Source organism: Mustela nivalis (genome assembly GCF_964662115.1).
Source record: "Mustela nivalis genome assembly, chromosome: 13".
Taxonomy (NCBI): Eukaryota; Metazoa; Chordata; class Mammalia; order Carnivora; family Mustelidae; genus Mustela; species Mustela nivalis.
In genome coordinates this window covers 4148453-4163770 of record NC_139032.1, presented here as the reverse complement: position 1 = coordinate 4163770, position 15318 = coordinate 4148453, and the positions used below count along the sequence as shown (strand labels likewise).

Here is a 15318-nt window from a genome sequence, read left to right as displayed (position 1 = left end):
AGTCCCCCCACCCCCCGATTTGCTGGGTGTCGACCTGTCCTTGGCTTTTCTCCAGAGACAAAGAGCTCCAGAGGCCACCCCTTCCTGCAGTCCTTTGGTTTTGCAGTGGCAGTGAGGAGTTTTCTTGGCAGGCCTGGTTGGCGTCCTGTGGAGCCCTTCAGGAGGGACTGAGCTCTCCTTCCTCACGGCTGTCACTTCTGGGCCCCCTGCGGAGGGGCAGCTTGGGGAGTTTGTGGTCTTGGGGTCCCCAGCATCCGCTGCGTGGGTGAGGGAGCGAGCTGGGCATCACTGCCGCCTGGCAAAAGGAGGACCAGAGAGGAGGAGCGGAGGACCCCAGGGTTTGGAGCGTGGCCCTGCGCCTTTCCTTCCACCTTCTCCCTCTCGCCAAGTGACCCTTCGTGGCGCTGTGGGCACCCGTGGGAGTGGCTGTAGGCGGGATCCGAGGTAGCCCTCAGCAGTGATGAGGCATTGCAGGCGCACGTGACCCTCAGAAAGGTTTTTCGTTCCCATTCCCTGTAAGGCAAGGCAGGCGGCTCTGCCTCTGGCTCCCTGAGCAGAACATAGGCCTGGAGCTTGGCTGGCATCCAGGGGTCTCTTATGCCTGGACTCTGGGAGGTAGTGGGAAGGCTGGAGAAGGCTTCCCATCCGACTGGTGGCAGTTCTAGAATAGGAGTTATTGGGAGCCCCCGTTGGCGTGAAACTGTCCTCATACCTCTCCCAGCGACTGGGCAGCAAAGGCTTCCTCTAGTTCCATGGGCAGCATCTGGGGCCAGCTGCCTCTGCAGGGCTGGTCTGCGATGGGGCCTGGAGCAGCAGGACAGTAGCTTCCTGCTGGTGTCCAGTGCCTCCTCACCAAGCAGAAGGCTGATGTTTACCCTGCTCAGTGTTGAGGACCCCCAAGGTCACCATCTAGGACACAGGTGGTGGGAGGGCGAGGGGAGAGTGTAGCATCATGGGAGGAGGCCTCCAGCCTGGCGAGGCCATCCTTGGTGGAGGTGAGGGTTGGGCCTCTGGGACCCCTGTGCACCGAGAGAGGACAACAGGTGGCCTGTTGGCTCTGTGCCAGGGAAGGAAGGGGTTTCCTCCTGCACAGTGTGGAGATGTTCAATCTCCCTCGGCCCCCAGGATTGCAGGGTATCAGGGACCCCAGTGGAGGGCAGGTCCCTGGGAGTGTTGCATGGGGAGCTTTGCAGGATTCTCCTCACCCTTTGACCTCCCCTTCCTCAGCCCCCAGGAGTGCCTTGGCTGGCAGCTTTGGAATATCCCCAAACTCACTCTCCAAAGTCTGTTTCTTTCTGCCCTCAGGATGCTGGGGGGGCACTGGCACCTGCTGGCCTCCGTCGGAACGAAAGGAGGAGGGCTCCCTTACTTTTCTCGCAGGGTGCCCTGCCCGAGGGGGTAAAGGCTGCATCTCTAGACCCAGTAAGTCCGCCTTGCAGGATGAAAGATTTCTGTGATGTCTGATTTTCTTCCATAAATTCGTGTTGGAAGGGCTTTGCAGCAAGACCCGTCACCTCCTGAATTCTCTAGTTGGCCGGAGCTCGTACTGATGTTCTGGGGAAGCCATTTTAAAGTATCACTTCCCTGTCTTTCTTCTTTTGAATGAACTTTTGTTCGGCCACCAGAACGTGTCCTGATAGCAGAGGTAGTGCTCGCACGCAGAGCTCTGCCCTTGCTTCTGTGCATGTTTCCCTTGTCCCCGTGACTGTCCTCGGCTGGCTTCGGGCCCGTGTGGACCCGTCCTGGTGTCGGGCCAGGTCTTGACCACCGACACTGTCTCGGGTGTGTGAGGGCACCTTTTTCCCCGCTGTGCCCTTTGAGCCGGCATGGGCCCCCGAGGAGACCTGGCTGGCATCTGGAGGCCGTGTTGGAGGTGGGCTACTGGCCTTTCCTGGCTCACCCCACTCCTCTGGTGTCTGCCTCAGGATCCTGGAGAGCCTTGGTTTCAGCCCCCTCCTGTCCATGGCCCCCTGCCTTCCGGGAAGATGGGGCCTCCGTGTAGAAGGCTTTGGGAGCTGCTGTTTGGGGGCTGGGCACTGCCTCGGTGCGGCGGGGGGCAGCGGGGTAGCGGGGACCATGTTTCCTGTGCTGGGGTTTAGGCCCGCATGCAGGGTGGGGGTCATCTGCTCAGAGTACTCATGGGGCTCTCGTGGGACTGGGTGCATCCTCAAGAGTGCTAAAGAGCTACTATGGGGGGCCCCCGCCCGCCATGGCCGGGTTCCCAGACCCAGCGGCGCTGTCTTGCGGCCCTGCTTTGCCCAAAGGTGATTGGGCTCCTGAGGGGCAGGCCCGGCCTGAGGAGCGACTTGCGGACATGGGCGCCAGGAGACCTCTGCCATCCGCTTTGTGTGTCACAGGGTTGCTGTGTGCTCCTGGCTGGCCTGCGCCCTGGGAGGCTCGTCGCAGGTGGGTGTGCATGGTCTCCTTGCTGTGCGTGGCCCCGTGGGGTCTCCCGTGGCTGGGCGGCCTGTCTCGGCAGGCGCTGGGCTGGCACACGACCGGGCAGGTGCACCACTGCCATTCACAGACAGGCTGGAGATGAGTCGGGGCGCCGGGCAGCTTCACATGCAAGGTGCTCAGGTCCCCTCAGGGGCCTTGTCTGCTGTCACAGTGACCTCAAGCAGCCTGTCCTGGGGGCGGAGGCCCCACGCGGAGGGGACTGTGCTTGCTTGCTGGAGTACGGTGCATAAAGCTCAGTTTCTGGAGCCGTGTTTCCTGTGCCCCTCCCCTTCTGGTTCTGGTTTGCTTGCCTGAGAGACCCGAGGGGCTGGCTCTCTCCCTTTCCCTGCCTTTGCGTCAGGGGCGTGCTATCCTGGTGAGGCCGGCATGGTTGGCGGTGATAGGGGAGCACGCCCAGCTGTGGGTCACCTTTGGGGGTGTCCTGGATGCTGCAGCTTTTTTCCTGCTGGAAGCAGGAGTTCCTGGTGCTCAGTGTGTGCCTTTTGTGGCACTTTCTGGGGTCCTGGCATCTGGGGCAGTGGACTGAGCCTGATTTGGGCCCGACTGCCAAGTAACGTGGGCCCCAGGATGAGGACCTCGGACTTACTAGTGTGATGGACTGACGGGCTTACCCCCAATGTCACTTCAATTCGTGCCTTAGGCTTACTGAGGTGTACGAGGTTTGCAGGTGGGCTGTGAACCAGAACGTGGAGAGGAGAAAAGGTGCTAAGTGGGTGGGGAGGTGTTCCAGAAGGTTCTGGATGCCAGGTCCCCTGTTAGCAGTGGAGTGGCCTTTGTTCAGTGGGTGCCCTGGTTCCAGCCTGGGGTTACCACAGTGAACAGGGCAGACTACATCGCAGTGGGAGAACCCGCTGTTCGTGGAGGAGGGGTGTTTTCTAGAAGCCTGCAGGAGGCAAGGGAGTGAGTGTGTGGAGAGGCCATCCTGTGGTCCTGGGCTGGCGGGGCTGACCTTGTTCCTGTCACTCGCCTTCTAGAATGGCTTGGACTTGTGCTCCCATGCGTGGCCAGAGGCCTCTCTCGGGGCCTGTGGCTCGGGCCAGCATTAGGCTGAAGCTGGATGATGACCAGGGTGAGGACGTGGAGCTTCAGTTCATCTCTTCAAAGGAGCAGAACTTGACCCGGTCTGCAGAGGTTTGGGCTGTGCGCCTGGGTCTCCTTTGCCACCTGCTTGGCTGAGTGAGGAGGTGGAAACTGGCGTCTGCCTGAGGTACTGGGAAGGGGCGTTCAGGAGCCTTGCAGCCAGACGGGGCCCCTGGCCGGTGTGCACGAACACCCCAGAGCAGGGCCCCCACTGCCTTTGGGCCCCAGACCCACAACTTCCCTGTGGAGAGGTCTTGGGGAAGACACCTGCCTTTGTGAGCCTTGGTTTATCTGTTGTGCAGTGGGGCTGGTGCTAGCAGACTGTCATGGGGTCGTGGGAACTGCCGACGTGTGTTGGGCATTGAGGGCAAAGCAGAGTGATGCTCCCCCTGCACTTACGTGTGGAAAGAGAGGCCGAAGTGGAGAGCCAGCTGGCGCCCGGGGAGCACGGAGGCCCGCGGGCAGGAGCGGGCCCCCATGTGGCGGGGGGGCCCCGGGGGCAGGCAGGCGGGGGCCTGTGCTCTGCCCCCGCACCTGGCTGCCGCCGGCTCCTCGTCTGAGCGGCCGACGAGAGGAGGTGGGAAGCAGCGGCCGGAGTCTCCGAGAAGCAAGTTAGGAGCTGCCTCTGGCCACAGAGAGGCGAGGGGCTGTGTTCTGGGAGGACCGGTCCCGCGAGGGTGGCTCAGGACCGGAAGCTTGGCCCGTCGGAGGCTTGGCTGCAGGTTTTCTCACTTCAAATAGTTTTCAGATCCGGTTCTGTTCCCCAGAGGGATGCATTCTAAGATTTTCCGGACTACAGGATCACTGCCTCTAATTTACGTCAGCTTTCTTTAAATACATGTGAAGTTTTTGGGAAAAGAGTAAAAGAAAGGAGACGAGGACAGTGCGGCGTTGGCGAGAGCAGACCAGTAGTTCAGTGCGGCAGAGCAGAGAGGCCGGAGACAGACCCACGTAGTGGAGTTCACCGGCCTGTGGCCACGGGGTAGAGGCAGCTCGGAGGGGCAGACAGTCTCTGCGGCAGACGGTGCTGGAGTTACTGGATGTCCCTGCACCGAAAAGTGAATCCACACACAGACCTTACTCTTTCCACGAAAATTAACTCAAAATGGGCCATAGAGCTAACTGGAAAGTGCAAAACTTTGAAACTCCTAGAAGGTGACAGAGAATCTAGGTGACCGTGTGCTTGGCAATGGCATGTTTTATTTTACTCTGTTTTATTTTATCTAAAATGAAATAGTAGTTAGTGTACAGTGTGACATCAGTTTCAGGTGTGCAGCACAGTGATTCAGGCCTTCCGGGAACACTCGGTGCTCATCGCCACAAGGGCCCTCCTTCGTCCCCGTCACCTGTTTCCCCAGCACCGCCCCCCCCCCCCCCACCGGTACCATCAGTGTGTTACCTGCAGTCCAGAGTCCATTTCTTGGTTTGTCTCTTTTTTTCCCCTTTGCTCACTTGTTTTCTTTCTTAAATTACGCATATGAGCGAAATCATGTGGTATTTCACTAAGTATAATACACTCCAGCGCCATCCATGTCACTGCAAATAGCAAGATGCCATTCTTCTCGATGGCTGGGTAATGTTCCGTCGCGTAGCTACGCCACGTCTCCTTTATTCATTCCTCGGTTGATGGACACTTGGGCTCTTTCCATAATTTGGCTACTGTAAATAATGCTGCTGTAAACCGCCAGGTACATGTAGCCTTTTGAATCAGTATTTCTGTATTCTTTGGGTAAATACCCAGTAGTGCAATTGCTGGGTCTCAGGGCAGCTCTGTTTTTAACTTTTTGAGGATCCTCCGTGCTGTTCTCCACAGCGGCTGCACCACTTTGCATTCCCTCTAGCCGTGCACGAGGGCTCCCCTTTCTCTTCATCCTTACCTACACCTCATGTTCCCAGTGTTGTTAGTTTTAGCCATCCTGACAGGTGTGAGGTGGTATCTCATTTAATTCTGATTTGTATTTCCCTGATGAGCGATGTTGAACATTTCTTCATGTGTCTGTTGGCTGTCTGGACATCTTCTTTGGAAGAAAGTTTGTTCGTGTCTTCTGCTCATTTCTTGACTGGATTATTCTTCTGGTGTTGTGTTTGATAAGTTCTTTATGTATTTTGGATACTAACCTCTTATCGGATATGTCATTGGCAAACATCTTCTCCCATTTCCGTAGACTGCCTTTTAGTTTTGTTGATTGTTTCCTTGACTGTATAGTAGAAGTTTTTTATCTTGGTGAAGTCCCACTAGTTCGTTTTTGCTGTTGTATGCCTGGCCGCAGGAGATGTGTCTAGAAAAACATTGCTACCACCAATGTCAGAGACATTACTGGCTGTGTTCCCTCCTAGGATTTTTATGGCTTCAGGGCTCACATTTAGGTCTTTTATCCATTTTGAATTTATCTTCGTGTGTGATGAAGGAAAGTGGTTCAGTTGCATTCTTTCGCATGTAGCTGTCCAGGTTTCCCAACACCGTTTGTTGAAGAGACTGTTTTTTATCCCATTGCATTCTTGACTCCTTTGAGTAGCTAAACTGACTGTGTAATTGTGGGTTCCTTTTTGTGTTCTCTGCTCCATTCTGTTGATCTGTGTGTCTTTTTCCGTGCCAGCACCGTACCGTTTGGATCACTACAGTTCTGTAATATAACTTGAAGTGCGGAATTATGATACTTCCAGCTTCACTCCCCCCCCCCCCCCGCCCAAAATTGCTTTGGCTATTTGGGGTCTTTCATAGTTCCATGCAAATTTTAGGGTTGTTTGTTCTATTGCCTTGAAAAAAGTTGTTCATATTTTTGTTTAAGTAGTCTCCATACCCATAGTGGAGCCCTGTGTGGGGCTTGATCTCACAACCCTGAGATCAAGACCAGAGCTGAGATCAAGAGTTGGACGCTCAGCCAACTGAGCCACTCAGGCATCCCAAATGTTGGTGTTTTGATAGGGATTAAATGTGTAGGTTGCTTTGGGGAGTATAGACATTTTAACAGTATTTGTTCTTCCAATCCACTAACATGGAACATCTTTCCATTTCTTTGTGTCTTCTTCAGTTTCCTTTATCAGTGTTCTGTAGATTTCAGAGTACAGGTCTTTCACCTCCTTGGTTAGGTTTATTCCCAGGTATCTTATTTTTGTTGCGATTGTAAATGGGATTGATCCCTCAATTTTTCTTTCTGCTGCTTCATTATTGGTGTATAGAAATGCAACAGATTTCTGTATGTTGATTTTGTATCCTTTGACTTTACTGATTTCATTTATCAGTTTTAGTAGTTTTTTGGTGGAGTTCTTAGGGATTTTATGTGAAATATCATGTCATCTCCAAATAGGGAAATTTTTTTTTCTTCCTTCCAGGTTTGGATGCCTTTTATTTCTTTTTCTTGTCTGATTGCTGTGGCCAGGACTTCTAGTGCTGTGATGAATGACAGTACTGATGATGAGAGGGGATGTCCTCGTCGTGTTCCTGACCTGGGGGGGAAGAGCTCTCAGTTTTCCCCCATTGAGTATGTTAGCTGTGGGTTTATACACACACATGTGTTTAGCTGAAGTGTGTTCTTTCTAAACCTCCTGCGTGGAGAGCTTGTATTGTGAATGGATATTGTGCTTTCTCGAATGGTCTTTCTGCATCTGTTAAAATGATCATATTGTTCTTGTTCTTCCTCTTATTGGTGTGATGGGTCATGTTGATGGATTTGCGAATGCTGAACCACTCTTGCATCCCAGGAGTTAATCCCACTTGATGGTGGTAAATGATCTTTTAAATGTACTGTTGGATTCAGTTTGCCGGTATTTTATGGAGGATTTTTGCCTCTATGTTCATCTGGGATCTTGACGTGTAGTTCTGTTTTATTGTGGGGTCTTTGTCTGGTTTTGGTGTCAGGGTGATATTCTTGGCAGTGGCATTTTAGGTACAAACCAAGGGCATAATCTATTAAAAAAAAACGTTTACTGTGATACAAAGTACAAGGAATTCCTAAAACTCAAGAATAAGAGAACAAACAACCTGATTAAAAAACGGGCCAAAGACCTTACTTAACAGACACCTCCTCAGAGAAGACATACGGACGGCAGAGAAGTGCATGAGAAGCTCCACGTCACGCATCATCAGGGCAATGCAGATTCAAACAAGATTCTGCTGCGCACCTACTAGAACAGCCGAACTCCAGGGCCCTGACACGACCGCGTGCTGGCGAGGATGCTGAGCGGCAGGAGCCCAGTGACGGTTGCAGGGACGCGGACCGTGCTGCAGTGTCACAGGACAGCTTGGCAGCACCTCACGAAACCAGACACACTTGGGGCGCCTGCGGGCCCAGCCAGTAAGCATGGCTCAGGTCATGATCCTGGGGTCCCGGGATCGAGTCCCCATTGAGCCTGCTCCCTCTCCCTCTGCCTGCCTCTCCCCCTGCTAATGTGTTCTCTCTCATGCTCTCAAATAAATAAAATCTTTAAAAAAAACCCAAATGAGCTGAAAACTTAACCACACCAAATCCCGCCCATGGATACTTACAGCAGCTCCATTCATCATCGCCAAAACTTGGAAGCGTCCAAGGCATCTCTTAGTGGGTGGCGGACAAATGAACTGTGGTCCATCCCGACGAGGAAATATTAGCACCAAAAACAAATGTGCTATGAAGTCCCAAGAAGACAGAAGTGAACCCTAGATCCACATTATTAAGCAAAAGAAGCCATTTGGAAGCCATAAGTCGTGTGTTAGTCCAGCTATGGGAGTTCTGGAAAAGGCTCAGCTGTGGCGCCAGGAAAGAGGACCGCGGTCACTGCAGATTGGGTGGGGAGCGGGGTGGGGGCTGGGCAGGATGAACGGGGGAGCTCAGAGCAATTTTAGGCAGAGAAACGACTCCAATGCTCTAACGAGGGTCCTCAAAGCCATGTTCAAAGCACAGAACTTCCAGCACTTGGAGTGAAACTGATGTAGACTGAGGCTCCAGGAGATGATAAGGCACGTCCGTTGTCCGTGTACCCAGTGAGCATGTCAACAGAGGGAGGCCGTGGGGCTTGGGAGGGAGTACGTGCAAAATCTCTCCAAGACCTGGAACCTTTCTAAAAATTGTTAATTTAAAAAAGCGATGATGACGGCTGCCTTAAAGGAGTTTGCTGATAATCCTAATTCCAGCAAGCACGGCCACACTTCACAATTCACACGTGGGTGTCCTACAGCCGTAGCTGCAATCACAGGGTGTCCTGGGTTCCATCTACCCATTCATTCATTCATTCGTCATCATCTTCTTCTTCCTTTTTTTTTTTTTTTAAAGATTATTTATTGATTTATTTGGCAGAGAGAGAGAGAGAGATCACAAGTAGGCAGAGCAGCAGGCAGAGGCAGAGGGAGAAGCAGGCTCTCTGCTGAGCAGGGAGCCTGATGTGGGACTCTATCCCAGGACTGTGGAATCATGACCCGAGTGGAAGGCCACCGCTTAACCGACTGAGCCGCCCAGGCGTCCCAATTCATTTATCTTTTTTTTTTTTTTTAAGGATTTTAAAAATGTATTTGACAGACAGAGATCACAAGTAGGCAGAGAGGCAGGCAGAGAGAGAGGGGGAAGCAGGCTCTCCACGGAGCAGAGAGCCCGATGTGGGACTGTATCCCAGGACCGTGGCATCATGACCTGAGCTGAAGGCAGCTGCTTAACCGACTGAGCCACCCAGGCGCCCCATCAGTTCATTTATCTTCTCAGGATTTATTTTAGTTTTAGAGAGAGAGAACATGTGTGTGTAGGGGGAAGGGCAGAGGGAGGGAGAGAGAGAAACCTCAGTGGACATCCCACTGAGCACGGAACCTGATGGCTCCATCTCACGACCCTGAGGTCATGACTTGAGCCAAAATCAAGAGTTGGACGCTTGATAGACTGAGCCACCCAGGCACTGCGTCAGGGGGTGACAGGTTTTAAAATCTTTTTGTTGCTAAAGGATCTTTTAATGCTGTTAGCTTTCAAGGACAGGCTATGGTGAGGGTTTGTTGCCATCTTTGTGTTTGCGGTTCTAGAAAGTTCTCAGCCATGCTGGCAGTGCGGGGAGAAGCTGGAGCTGGACTGAGTGTTCCAGGCCACAGAGTGGAGGCTCTGGGTTATGGGCTCCCTGAGGGTCCATCCCAGGGGTGTTGGTGCCAGGAGGTCTCAGACAGGTGGTTCCTTTCACACCTGCCTCCCCCTGAGCTGGGCATATCTCTCAAAGTGTTCAGGAGGGAGATCTCTGCACGGTGACCCCAGAAATCAAGACGTCATGGGATGAGCCCTGCCCAGACACTCGGGCCGAGGAGCCGGTGGGTAGAGGGGGCGCTGGGCAAGGCTTGGTGCCCCTACCTACGTCCTGATGGTTTATGCAGGCTGCCTTGGCTGGGGGGCCTCCTCCACCGGGAGGTCTGGGCATGGCCGTCAGCAGGCCACAGGCAGGGAGGGCTTTCTCAGACTCCTCAACTGCCCAGTGAGCTCATTGGGTCTTCAGAACCACCATGAGAGATTTTGGGACTCTGCTTTTACAGATCAGGAGGCTTGGCATGGGGTGAGGGGTGGGGCGCTCACTCAGTGGGGCTGTGGCTGGTGGCATGGCCCAGGCTTCTCTTCCCTGCATTGCCATCTCGTATATGTGTTTATTGCTTTGCTGTGCAAAGGGAGTGTCACTAACGGGTTTGGGGAGGGTTGGGTCAGGTAGGCATTGCTGTTTTGGTACTTCTCAGAGCCTTTAAAGTGCCCACTGTGTTGCGAAGCTCTCAAGGGGCTGTTGGAGACTCTGCCCCCTTGCCTTTTCTTTTCCCATTGCTTCATGGGACTGAGATGGCCTCTGGGGAGTGCCCAGTATGTGGCAGCCAAATATTGGTTGGGATGTATATGTTCCTGTGGCATGTCTTGGTTCTGTGGCAGTTACCGTGGAGGTTTCTGTCCCATTCGTCAGTGGGGCCATGGCTGTGCTTAGCGCTAGGCATGGGACACTGCCTGAGATTCCTGCTGTCTCTGGCTAGATGCTGTGGGAAGGAACCCATCCCCCTCTGGTGTCCACTCTTCCCCAGGTTCCCTGCTTTTCACATAAGCTGGGAAAATTCTCAGCTGTGAACTGAGTGTGGCTAAGCAATGCAGAGTTTTCATCATTCCCAGGATGTAGGACCAAGGGGTGGCCAGCCGAGGGCCCTGGTGGCTTAGCAGTGTTGGCAGGGACAGTGGTGTTTTCCTGTTTTTCTTTCCTACTGTCCTTGGCTGTGTTGGAATTGTCCACAGGCCCTTTGCCTCATGGCTGCAGAAAGGCTGCCATAGCATCAGGCATCACAACCACATTTGAAGGCAGGAAGCAAGTGGGTAGATGGGTGCCCATGTTTTAATCCATGAGGGAAACTGTTTACCAGTAAGTGACATTGGTCTCTTGGGTTAGAATGGGGTGACAAGGTCTGGCCCTGCCACCGGGGATCTGGGGAAGGCTTGCGGCCGTGGGTGGATTTCAGTCTGTTCTTGGGGCTGGATACAGTGGGTTTTGTTGGCAGGGAGGGGGTCAGACTGTGTGAGAGTGCCTGCCGGTGTCTATCCTGGTCACCTCATGTCTCCAAGGCCCTGTGGTGCCTGCGTGTGATGAGGCCCTCCGCCCAGGCCTGTCCCGCCAACAGCGCAGCCTCCATGCCCACTGTTTCTGGGTGCGTCCTGTGCCTGCCCCAGGCCTCTGCTGACCGTCCCCATCCTCTCCCGCTGCGGCAGCCCTGCCTGCCTCTCTCCCGCAAGCAGAGCCTCCTCTCTGCCAGGACTCTGTCCGTTTCCCCACAAACTTTTTTGGGAAACTTAGGGAAGTTGGACTGCCAGGTGTTGACAGCTTTACACATGCTCCTATCCCTGTAGCTCCTCACGCACGTCCCCCAGCCTGGGTCCCTCACGCTGGGAGTGCCACTCGCGGGTCCGCAAACCCAGCACTCCGTGTCCCACTCTCAGCCACCTTGGATGCCATCTGCTGTGCGTCTGACGTGGGCTGTGCCTCCCGGCGGAGCTGACCGTTTTCTCCTCTGGGTCCGGGATCCAGTCACAGGAGCGGTGAGCTGCATCTGTTTGTCATGGCAGATTTCGTCTAGAACAATCGCTCCACTGTTTTTTATCATTGTTTTTGCATCTTTGTGGCACTGCCTTTTTCTCCACAGAGGCGGCGTCCTGGGCCGCCAGGCTTCCGCACGGTCACACTCGGGCTGCGTCTCTGCAAGGGGCCCCGTGGTGGCACGGGTCATAGATATGGGCGCGGGTCACAGACGCAAGGCGGGCAGGCGCCCGGCGGGCACACGGGCTGCGGTCTCTGCGAGGGGCCGCTCTGCCACCCCCACGACCTCTGACCCATTGAGGAATGCTCCTGGAACCACCCAGACTTGTGGAGAGATCACGGTGGTCCCCTTCCCGGGGGCAGTCAGCAGTGGGGCAGGGCCTGAACCCAGGCCCCTGGGGCTGCTGCCGGGAAGCTGGGCCGCGGGCGCAGCGTGTGAGGCTCAGAGCCGCAGGCCTCCTGCCTTCCCGTGTGGGCACCCCTGTTTGGGCCGAGTGGTTGACGCTCTGGAGCCCCGGTGGGCCGTGTTCACCCATTCCCTCCCAGTGCCCGCGCTGGGCTCCTCCAGGGGGCGAGGGCTGTGAGGACGGCGGACGCGGCCCCTGCAGGGGTGGGGGCGTCTCTAGGGATGTTCCTGGGAAGGTGGTAATGCGACAGATGCTGAAACCCACCCCAGACCTCTGTCCTTGACGTGGTGGCGTTCTCTTGGGTCTCTGCCTTTCTTGCCTCTTTTTTATGTTCTTTGGTGTTTTTGCAAAGTCATGATTGTGGCGTCCGAGTTGGCATGTGCAGTGACGGTGAGTCACCACCCACCGCCTGTGGTCCCCACCTGCCCCAGCTTTGGCGAGAGCCCCCCGTAGCAGCGAGTGCATCCCTTGGCCTCCTTGTCCCCAGGGGCGGTTCAGAAGTCTTTGTGTTCTTGGGTCCTGGGGACACGGGGCACCCCCCCCCCCCAGCCCTGGTGGCCCACGGGGCCCGTGACCCATGTGGGAGCCACACTAACGTTTGTTGTGGGGTGGTTGGCTCCTCTGATATAGGCGCACGGACTGTGGGGTCCTTGAGGGATGAAAGCTGCCCTTGCGGCAGCCAGCGGCCCGGTCAGACTCCCAGACATTTCCTTAGGAGCGTCCAGGCCAGACTGTTCCTTTTCTTCCTGCCCTCCCTGGACTAGAAGTTTGGGGTCTGGGTGGGGACTCAGAGCCCCGGTATGGCCAGACTGGTCCTGTGTGGGTGCTGAACCGACCTGCTGCAGCCACGTGGGGAAGGTGAGGGTGGCCGGGAGGGTGGTTTTGTCACAAGGCAGTGGAGAACACTGTGGCCTCTGGTAGCCCAGGTGTGCTCCTGTGAGGGAGCTGCAGTCAGAAGAGGTGGGGCAGACCCTGGGCGGGGGGTGCGCCGAGGGCGTGGGGCTCCCCCCCAGCCCTGCTGCTATAGCTCTCTGGCCTTGGTGGCCCTGACCATCTGTGGCGGGGGTTCCCGGCCTGTGGGCACCGGTGGACCGCCTGCCCCATGTACACCGTGTCCTGGCGTGGGTGCAGCCCCAGGGAGCTCGTGTGCTCCTCCCGGCCTCTAGCGGCTGGTGCCGGGTCAGCCTCACGCCTGCCAGGTGGCATGCCTGTGGCCCCCACGGGGCCATCTGTCCGGCTGCGGGCCGGTCTGCACAGGTTAAGGGAAGGTCGGAAGGTGTATGATCTCAGTGGGGACTTCAGGGATGAGGTGGGAGTTGAGAGAAATCAGCTAGAGACAAAATGAAGGAAAAGCAGATGAAAATAGGGAAAGTCTTTAAAAAGGAACGGGAGGGATACAGTTCTGCACATGCGGAATGACTGAGGGGTGCTCTTGGCTCCGCTGTTTTAGAAATGACATTGCTGGAACGCCGGGGGTAGGTCAGTGGGTCTGGGCCCCACGGGGTGCCGACCCACGTCCCGGCTCAGGCAGCACGCTCACTTTCTGTCCCAGATACCGTGTGCCGCCTGAGACTTTCTCACACATGGATCGCGTGGTCTTGTCACCCTGTCCTTCGGCGCTCCGTACCTGCTGTACCCGCCCGCCCCCTGGTCCCTGTCCCACCGTGCCTGGAGTTCCCCGTCCATGGGTCTGTGTACCCGCCGCGGACACTGGGGCAGCCCAGTTTGGTCTGTTACAGGAGAGCGGCAGGCCGGGGTGGACACGGGATCCAGCCGCCCTCTCCCTCATCCTGGGCAGCAGAAGGCACCTGCCCACACCCACCTGGGGTGGACCCACACTCACACCAATTGCTCTTGGCCTCCATGGAGGCCCGGTGGTGGAGAGCTGTCCAGCCACTGCTGGCCCTGGCCTCCTTTCTGCCAGCAAGGCCCCAGGCTCCAGTGGACACGCTCTGGCCTGGGGACGGGGCGGCTGCCCTGCAGGGAACCACGGCCGCCACCCGGCCTGCTCACCTGCACGGCTGTTTCCCGGGAAGCGCAGGGATTGGGTCTGGGCTGGCCTGTGAGCCCCTGTAAATATTTGATGACAGTGAAGATAGCAAACAAAGGTCTGCTCTGTTCCTGGAGGAGTGAGACGGTGACACGGGAACATTTTGGCCCTGCGGGCTGCTTCCTGGAGTGGCTTAGGGATGCGTGTTTTGAGGCAGGCCCTTTGTGTCTGAGAGCAGAGCGGGGGCCCTTTGGCAGGGTGGAGCGGAGGCTGCCTTGTTAGCTTTCTACCTGGAACCGGCTGGGCCTCTCGCTCGGCTGCCAGCCTGCCCACAGGTCACAGAGGGGTCTTGCCCTTCAGACGCCACTTGGGACAAACTCTTGGCCACAGGCTTTGGGGAGAGGCTTAGAGAAGCTAGGGGGCCTGGGCTTAGCCTGGGCGTCTGACAGCCCTGCGGAGGGTTAGCACGTGGCCGGCAGCATGGGGCCCAAGTGGGCTGGGCTGGGCTCCCACGTTGCACTCTCGCCCGGTGGCCCGCTGTGTTGCCGCAGTGGCTCCCGACCCAGCTTCTCTTCTTGCTGGCTGCTGGGTGTGCCCTGAAGACGCCCGGCCCTGGCCTAGGGGCATACCTGTGTCTTCTCGGGTGGGCGTTCTGCGGGTGAGGACTGTCTGCCCTGGGGGTGCTTCCACGGGAATGCAGACTGGGGAGCTGCTGGCTGGGAGCAGATGCCCAGGGTCCTGGCGGCCCAGCCCCAGCCCTGCTGGGTGGGGCGGGGGAGGGGAACTGCCGACGCGTACAGGCAGGTGTCCCATGGCCTTCCCGGGGAGGGTTTCTGCTCCCACTGCTCTCCTTGGGGGAGGAAAGTACTGTGGGAGGGGTTGGGATAGTGTAGTTGGGCAGAGGTCGTATCATGGGGGTTTTCAAAGACCTTGATCTCTGAGTATAATTATTAATGGTTGGAATGACCACTGTGGCATTTTTCTGAGAGCTCACAGGAGCCGCTGACCTGCTTCCCTCCGCTTGTGGAGCACTGACCACAGCCCAGGGAGGCCGGCTTATCCTTGGGGTCTTGAGGACTCTGAGGCCCACGAAGGCTGTCATGCTGGAGACGCCCTCCACCGCCCTGGAGCGCCTTTGCGGGGGGTCCTGGCGGCAGCACAGAGCCCCGCCGTGAGGCCTCTGCTGCGCTGTGGTGAGGGCAGGTTGGAGCCCAGGGCTGGGGGCGGGAGTTGGCAGTCTGACTTCATGGGGGGCTCAGTCGAGAGCCCCTGCTGCCCCGGGTTGTGGAGGCGCCGCAGTCTGACCGTGTGTGCAGTCTGACCTGCTGCCTGGAGGCTGTGGGGGGTTTGGCAGTCTGACCCCATGGGGGGCTTCCTCAGGCT

At 56.5% G+C, this 15318-nt stretch overlaps 2 protein-coding genes across 14 annotated transcripts in view; one reads left to right on the top strand and one right to left on the bottom strand.

Annotated features, from left to right (window-relative positions):
• Positions 1 to 15318, top strand: part of WNK2 (WNK lysine deficient protein kinase 2) — a 117725-nt gene that overhangs the window by 2244 nt on the left and 100163 nt on the right. The window lies entirely within an intron of this gene.
• Positions 1 to 15318, bottom strand: part of IPPK (inositol-pentakisphosphate 2-kinase) — a 400388-nt gene that overhangs the window by 306629 nt on the left and 78441 nt on the right. The gene's annotated exons all lie outside the window — the stretch shown is intronic.